The 8,886-nt window shown below is 32.6% G+C and overlaps 1 non-coding gene across 1 annotated transcript; it reads left to right on the top strand.

Moving 5' to 3' along the window:
- Positions 1-4,610: 4,610 nt before the first annotated feature.
- On the top strand, positions 4,611-4,715 carry LOC126007454 (U6 spliceosomal RNA). The gene has a single exon (XR_007495026.1). It is a non-coding gene; the product is annotated as a U6 spliceosomal RNA (small nuclear RNA).
- The last annotated feature ends 4,171 nt before the right edge of the window (positions 4,716-8,886 follow it).

The following is an 8,886-nucleotide window of genomic DNA, read 5'->3' as shown; positions in this document are numbered from 1 at the left end:
GTTGTTAAATTGTATTTTTTTTATTTTTTGGTTTTTTTTTGGGGGGGTTGGGGGGGTCACACCCGGTGGTGCTCAGGGGTTACTCCTGGCTGTCTGCTCAGAAATAGCTCCTGGCAGGCACGGGGGACCATATGGGACACCGGGATTTGAACCAACCACCTTAGGTCCTGGATCGGCTGCTTGCAAGGCAAACGCCACTGTGCTGTCTCTCCGGGCCCGTTAAATTGTATTGTTAAATTGAGTATTGACTTTAGTATTGTTGACTTTGTGTTTGGATATTTAGCTCTAGTATTTCTTAACACTACTTATAGACCAGAATCCATTGACCCTTATCACATATTACTTCTCATATGTCTTTATCCCCTCCCTTCTTCTCTTTCTTTCCTTGCCCCATAATCCAGGTCCAATAATAATATAGGTAATTCTTATTTAAATGACAGTATTTCTTCATCCAGTAATTCTAAATTCCATATATAAGTGATATCCTGTTTATTCTTCTTCTGGTTTTATTTAATATGATATCTTCCAGTTTCATTCATGTTACAGTGGTTTTCATGATTTTATCATTGTTTATAGCTGTATATTATCCCAATGTATATATATATATATATATATATATCATTATTGCATCTGTACATGTTCATCTGTTGTTGGGCATCTTGGTAGAATCTTTGTTATTCTACTGAGTGTGAATTATGGTGAGCATTATGTTCTTTAGAATAAATGTTTCTCTGCCTAAATGATAGATAATTAAAAATAAAATTGCTGGGTCATCTGGCAACTGGATTCAGAGTTTACTGAGAAACCTCCAAACTGTTTTCCATAGGAATTAGAAATAGAAAGCAATAATAGACAGCATAGATTAGACAGCATTTTCACCAGAAGTAGAAAAGAGTTTCTTTTCACCACATCTCCACAGAGTGTTCTCAGTATTTTTATATAAACTTACTTAAAGAGTCAATTCAGTTTGGAGCTAGATAAATAGCTTGTAAAGTGCATGCCTTATATGTACCAGACCTGGCATCAATCTCTTATACCAATGTTCCCCAGATATTGACTGAAGAGACACCTGAGACTCTTGAATTGTTTGGCAGTAGCCCCAAATTAATAAACTAAATAAATAGACACTTTTATTTATTCATTTTTTTCAAAAAGGTTATAAAGCTTACTCTTTATTATATATTACACTTTGATTGATTTTTTTTTCTGCCCTCTTCATTGCTCAGAGCCTTACCTCTACTCATATGCTATGTTGGCCTACAGATCTGCTGGTTATGAAGATTGTGTCCATCTAATTAAACTAACACTAACAAGATACAAAAGAGTGGGTCAAATAATTCAAGGTATTTATTTCATTCACACCCTCTGTACTGTATATTACAAGGTAACTCTGTGTTTTGTAGGTATGCAAACTATCCAAGTGAAGTCTATAGTTTCCATTTCCCAGTTTTAAATATTTAATGTCTAATGTTTGCCTCTGAAGTGGTACACCTATAATCTTACCATTGAAGGTAAAGGTGCTATTGGCTCTCATTCGGGAAGTCTTTGAACAATTGCTTGGCTAATTCTCTTCCTTCCCTTACTTCTACGTTTATAACCAAACATCAACTTTTTTTATCATAACAGTAGGAGTAAAAGAATTAATTGAAATTTTTTATTTCATATTTGAGAGTACCATCTGTCTCTTAATATGATCCAGACTGACAGATTGAATCTGTCAAAAATATTACCCAGAGCCATTGAATATATATGATGGTTTGTGATTTAAGAAGTGGTGTGAGAAAAACAGACCATTTTCTTTTCACATATTACTATGACAAACTAGTTCACTGAAGAATAATTTATATGTAATAAATGCAAAATATTTGCAAATTGTTAATTAGTAATAATTAAAAAATTTAATAAATTGTATTATGTAGGCATAAAAATTTAATAATTTGAGATATATTGACATCAGTGCTATTTGTAGTAGAGTCTTACATTTAAAAACTTACCAGAGAGCTCTTGATATACACTATATTCTAATGCTTATTTTTGATATATTGCAGTTAAATAAAATTCTCTAAAAATTATTCTGTTAATTGTAATCTGGGATTAATATAAACACTGTTCTAGTAAAAGTCCTCAATTTATTCTACTTTGCATATATTTATAGCAAGTCTTTCTATATTTTAATTAAAATATATTGAAAACAGTTTAAGTATAATTTTATATCAACAGTAATGTTGGGTATAAATATTCTTTCATTTGGATCTAGTCAATTTGTATCAATGTCATATATAAACATGACTGTCTCTCATATAAACATTTAAAACTTTTTAAAAACATCAAATAGTTATGTCTTACATTATTGAACTAACAGTTTAATTTCTTTTTGGTCAACCAAATAGTAAGACCTCAAATTTTCTCAAAATTTCTAGGATATAATGGAGACATCGGATAATATCATAAAAATAGATCTTAGTAGAGAATAAGGTATAATCAGAAGATATGAAATATCTGCTTGCTCACCAAAGCACACTTCTTGATATGGATGCATGTTTATGCCCCAATATGGATATTTCTAATTTCCACAAAAGTAGTTTCAGTCATGACTTTTTTCCAAATTGTAATTTGTTTTCCAAAATACAGGTATACCATGTTTCTTGCAACTCTCTGCCTGATAGCAGAAATATGTGAGCTACACTTTTATTTACATTGAAGAAAAAGGATGATTTACTTATACTGATAAGTATAAAAGTATATGTTGTATACTTATATGAAGCTATCTAGCTATAAAGAATTAAAAAAATCACATTATTGCATGCACATAAAACATATATAACAGTATTAAACAAACTGAGCTTGAATAAGTACTCATACATGTTGTTTTGGATATATATTAAACTCATATATGAGACATATAAAGTAAAGACACGTCAATTTTAGGATCTGTGGGGTGAGAAATAGAAAAAGGGAAATGTAATGGAATGCTGAGACTTTTGCCTCCAAGTAAACTTCATTTTGATTTTTCAAAAGAGGTGTAATTCAAGTAAAGCAGTTAAAAGAAAGATTGGGAGATAAAGAAGGAAATGGGGAAGACAAAATAACTTCATATAAGAGAGAACATGGGTAAATTCCGAAGGGCCATTCTTTTCCCTTCAGTATTATTGAATCTCTACTGCTCAAATTAACAACATAATTTTCAAGGCTTATATTTATCCCTTTAAATACCTCTCAGTGATCTAGGATATAATTTTAATTCCCGTTTGCTCTTTAAAATGACAGGATGCATTCTAAAACTAAACTGTTTGCAAAAGAATATCTTTTACCTCAGAAATAATTAGTACATGAATATGGACCTAAGAATTGCTGTTGGGCTTAGTTAAAGTGATATAGTAGTTGTTTTTTTTTGTTTTGTTTTTGTTCTTTTTTGTCCCAAATCATATTTCTCTCATATAAAAGTTTCTGTAGATATATTTTGTAATGATTTCAAGGGTTAGACTAAGGCACGTTTAAAATCAAATAATACTTTTATAAAGGAAATACTCAAGAGTTTCCTATTAGAACTGTCAAATGAGAGCTTGTCCATAGAGCATATTTTTGGGGGGGGCCACACCTGTTTGATGTTCAGGGGTTACTCCTGGCTAAGTGCTCAGAAATCGCCCCTGGCTTGGGGGGACCATATGGGACACTGGGGAATCAAACTGCTGTCCTTCCTTGGCCAGCACTTGCAAGGCAGACACCTTACCTCTAGCACCACCTCACCGGCTATAGGGCATTTTTATGGTGATTTTTCTGCACTTCAGACAGAAATAGCTGCCACTTGGAAGAGACATATCATCTGATTGATGATTATATTTAATGAGTTGACAGATCCTTTCTGAGCAGCTGAATATATAGTATGTTATGGGGTCTCATTGAGGGTGGTAGAATATGTTTTTAAGACACTTCTTAAGATCATTATTATTTGAACCTGTTGATCATGTAACCGTGGGGGAGTTAATTAAATACCTATATATGCAATGTACTATTATCTTTGAAAAGGAAAAGAAGTCAAGGTATTCTCCCTGGGTTAATTGCACTAAATACCTGAGAAAAGAAAATATTTTAGCTCCTCATTGGTTTATCTTTAAAAAATACGATGATCAATGAACTAACAATTCTGTATATCCAATCTTCCTTCAAGAAGAGAAAAAGAAAAACTTGCATATATGGAATATAGAAACACATTGCAAATAAATAAAATAATATCAACTGTGAAATGTAAATAGATCTTAACATATATGTCCCCTTGTTAAATTTTTTTATCAGTTCCCTAATTAAAAGATAAATAAAAACTTTTTAGACTTTAAACTCATCTTGTTATTCAGTGCACGAATTCTGGAAACTAGTAATGTTATCTGTTTTTTCCAAACATACTGCAAAGAAGATGGCTTTTTGTTATGGCTAACATTTATTGTAAAAAACTTAGTTTATTAGTTATTTTGCTGATAAGTGAATAAGTGCCCATGTATGCTCTCATGTGCTAATATAGATTTTCCTATGATAAAAATGTATTCATCCTATACATAAATTGAAATCAGTTGTATAAATTATGACATATTTTGTTAAAAATAAAAGTAAACTTAGTGCTCGCTTCGGCAGCACATATGCTAAAATTGGAGCAATACAGAGAAGATTAGCATGACCTTCACAAGGATGACATGCAAATTCGTGAAGCGTTCCATATTTAAAAAAATATAAAATAAAAAAATAAAAGTAAACTTAAAGCAAAACTTCCAAGGTAAATCCTGATAGATTATAATATTAATAAAGAAAATATGGTTTTATATAATTGTTATTATAAAATTCTGAATAGAGACTATAATATTAATAAAGAAGACATGTTTATGTTTAGTTCTGAAATTCAAATGTTATATCTATTCTTTCAGTATTTCATGAGAAAACATGAGTAACAGCAAAGTTAAAAAATTTACTTTTCAAATAGATGGAAATACATAGAAGAGGACAAAAAATAAATCTAAATATTTTAGGAAGGCAATGTAAGCAATAACACTACTATAATTTGTTCTTTTTTGTTTGTTTTTGGGCCACACCCATCAGTGCTCAGGGATTACTTCTGGCTGTCTGCTCAGAAATAGCTCCGGGCTGTCTGCTCAGAAATAGCTCCTGGCAGGCACGGGGGACCATATGGGACACCAGGATTTGAACCAACCACCTTAGTTCCTGGAACGGCTGCTTGCAAGGCAAAAACCGCTGTGCTATCTCTCTGGGCCCTGTTCTTTTTAATATTGAAATACTTGGTGTGATTTGTGTTTTTTAAACACCAGTACCCAAGTATAAACTCTGGCTAAAAATATTTTATTTTTCATCAGATGATGAAAAGACATGTTTATGGATATAAAAATTAGAACATGATTCTGCTAAAAAAAGTCTGTCATTAATGAGGTATGCAAATGGTGTTTTAATTTATTTTAAAATATTCATAAAATGCAAGTTAGTCATCTAAGAAAAATATAGCCACCTTAAAGCATATCAACCACATCGTCAATCTCCTTTACATTTAATAAAAGTCGGTACTTTGTGGTATTATGCATGCCAATGTAAATTTATTTAGAATAATGTATGCTGTTTGGTTCATTTTATTTTCTATAAACCAAAAGATGCCCAATAGTAAATAAAAACTTTCTTCAGTAGATTTAGCTACAGAGATTGAGAATTTAGATATAGATGAATCATAAACTTAAAATTTTCTTTGTTCAACATATTTTATTTTATTTTCCAGTATCTTACAGTTTCATTTTGTTGTCAATTGTATTTCTTTTCACTCAGAATGTCAGAATATTCTATGTAGCACAATAAAAGATAATAAGACAGTCCTATGAACATTCAGCAGATATAAAAAATGATCAGGCAAACACCAAAACCAAAGTCAAAGACAACAGAAATGATACTCAATCTACAACAAGCTATACACAGAGGGGACCAGTTACATTAGCAGTCTAGGAGACAAATGTGGGAGATAGGGGATGCATGCTAGGAACAGGTGTGGAGGGAGGACAACACTGGTGGTGGGAATGACCCTTATTCATTGTCATTATGTACTTTGAGTATTACTGTTAAGAATTTGTAATTCACGGGGCCGGTGAGGTGGTGCTAGAGGCAAGATGTCTGCCTTGCAAGCTCTAGCCAAGGAAAGACCACGGTTCGATCCCCCGGCATCCCATATGGTTCCCCCAAGCCAGGGGCGATTTCTGAGCGCTTAGCCCAGAGTAACCCCTGAGCATCAAACAGGTGTGTCCCGAAAAACCTAAAAAAAAAATTTTGTAATTCACTCTGGTCATAATAAAAATTATTTTTTTCTGAGATTGCTGTATTCCTGTCATTCTGCTCAACACATGGAGAATGTTAGTCAAAGACGAAACACATTTTCAGAGGTTTCCTAATGTTTTGAAACTCCTACATATTTACAACATGGTATTTAAACATGTAAGCAAAAAACACTACAAAGTATATTTTAAATTAGAATTTATAAAAATATACTAAAAATGTAAATGGAATTTTAGATACAAACATTATTCAATGAAAATCGCCTTAAATGAGAAAAACTCAAATATTTATTGAACTAGGGATGAAGAAATTATCTAACTATAAATGTTTCCTATTTTCAAATAAGATTAATTTCAAACGTGCCTCAGCACATTTTTCATTGTGAACTCTGAAGGCTTGAGCCTCCAGCGTGATACTTTCTAAAAGCAATGTAAGCTCAGCTGAAAGATGTAATTAAGGATTCTCTATTTAGAATATATAAAAAATATTTTTCTTTAAGGTCTTTATTTTAATGAAGCAAAAGTAATAGATAGAACACTTGTCTTGCACACCTCTTATTCACTCCTTAACTCCTAAGTTCATATAATACCCCCATCCTTACCCAGGAGAATGATCCCTGAGTACAAAACCGAAAGTCTTACCACTGCTTAGTGTTGCTTTAAGTTCGGGAGAGGGGGGAGGAGATTCTTTATATTTAAAATGTATTTGGGCCCAGATTGATAGCACAGAAGTCGGGCTTTTACTATATGCGCCTACCCAGGAGGGATCCAAGTTGATTTTTGGCATCCATATGGTCCCAGGAGCCTGCCAGGAGTGATTTCTGAGCACAGAGTAACCATTTAGCACCATCGAGTGTGGCCAGAAACCCCCCCCCCCAAAAAATTAAATTAATGGCAATACTGGTAAAAGTGTTTTTACATGTATTTTTTCTCACACTAGTAATATTGCTCTAGTTTAAGAGCACATACCTTGCAAGCATAAAATTCTGGATTCAATGATTGATATTAAATAGCTCTCTCCAACAAAGTGCCATCAAAGAGGTTTCCAAATTGTATTCCTTATTAGGCAATTGTGTTTAAATTACTGATCATGTATAAAATGCATTCCAATTGCTTAAATAGAGATATGATGTTGGTGGGTAAATTATTTTCAATAAGCTCATTACACCATTTTTCTTAACCTCAAGGCCTGACTTTTATTCATTTCATTTGAAATATGAGACAGGAACATTTTTATTTTTATTTATTTATTTATTCATTTATTTATTTATTTATTTTTCATTTTGGGGCCATACCCGGTGACACTCAGGGGTTAATCTTGGCTATGTGCTCAGAAATCCTCCTGGCTTGGGTACCATATGGGACACCTGGGCATCGAACCATGGTCCATGCTGGGCTAGCTGAAAAGGCAGATGCCTTATTGCTTGCACCACTATTTGGGCCCCTATTTTTTAGAGATACATAAATAACTCTTGGTTTTCCTGACAGTTAATAAGATATAAATGAAAGCATTTGAAAACAGGATAAATGCAGTTGTAGTTGTCATAAGGTATATTAAATAAAAGGGATTTGCCTTACCTAGAGTTTAAAGAGCACAAATGTGTTTCTGAGTTCCCCAAAAGTATGAGAATAAATAATGATAAGATAGAAATTAGCTCATCTTTTCCACTCCTTTCCTAGCATTTGGATTATCTTCTAGGTCTTAAATCTCACTGCCAATTTAAAAAAGTATTTTAGCAATGTTCAAGAGCAAGGTGTTATAGAAATGGTATCAATTTAGCTTTCAAGTTTTTAAAAAACAGATAATGTGCCTTATATTATTTTTAAGAAAGCCATAAAAAAGTGTTGGCTCACTCAGTGCTAGACCTAAGGGAAATCAGTTAGTGGTTTAATAAAGCAGTGGATGGTCATCAGTGATAGATTCACTATAGGCAAGGGGATATAAAAGCATGTTTTTAACAAAACTTACATAAAAGAGCATTTGAGCTGCAGAGATTGTCTTGAGACAAATGTAGGAAAGGCTATTGCCTTTTATGTCACAGATTTCTTTCTCAAAGTTAAAAATGTCCAAAAGAGGTTTCCCTTTGAAAAAGCTTAAGTTACCATATATCAAGTGAAAACTGTTGGGAGAATTTAGTAGGACAGTTGAAAGGTCCCTTTTGCTTGGTAAAATAACTCTTCTGGAAAGACTGCATCAGGATCAATTACTCCAGGTTTCTCTTGAGTGGTGGCAAGGCATCTGAGTAGGAGAATGATTTATAGAAGTATTTAACAGGTGTCATGCTGGGTGAGTAGTATCTATTGGATATTTCTATGGAGGAGAAAATAAAATCAATTCTGTAATGAAATATTTGATTGTAGTTGGCAAAAGCTAAATTTCAGAAATTCTGTTCCCCTGAAATTTGGTAAAAAAAAAATAAGAGTCACTACTTTCTAGTTAGTGAGGGGAAAACTATAATTTATGCTAAAATCCCAAACACCCAACTGTTAGAATTCAGTTGTCAATTATTTAAAAGTCTAATTGGATTAAATAGGAAAACTAAAGGTTATATAGTAATAATAAAACAGTCTTATC

This window comes from Suncus etruscus, chromosome 4 (genome assembly GCF_024139225.1).
Source record: "Suncus etruscus isolate mSunEtr1 chromosome 4, mSunEtr1.pri.cur, whole genome shotgun sequence".
In the NCBI taxonomy this organism is placed as follows: Eukaryota; Metazoa; Chordata; class Mammalia; order Eulipotyphla; family Soricidae; genus Suncus; species Suncus etruscus.
Note: the sequence above shows the minus strand (reverse complement) of the source record. Positions and strands in the feature narration are given on the sequence as shown.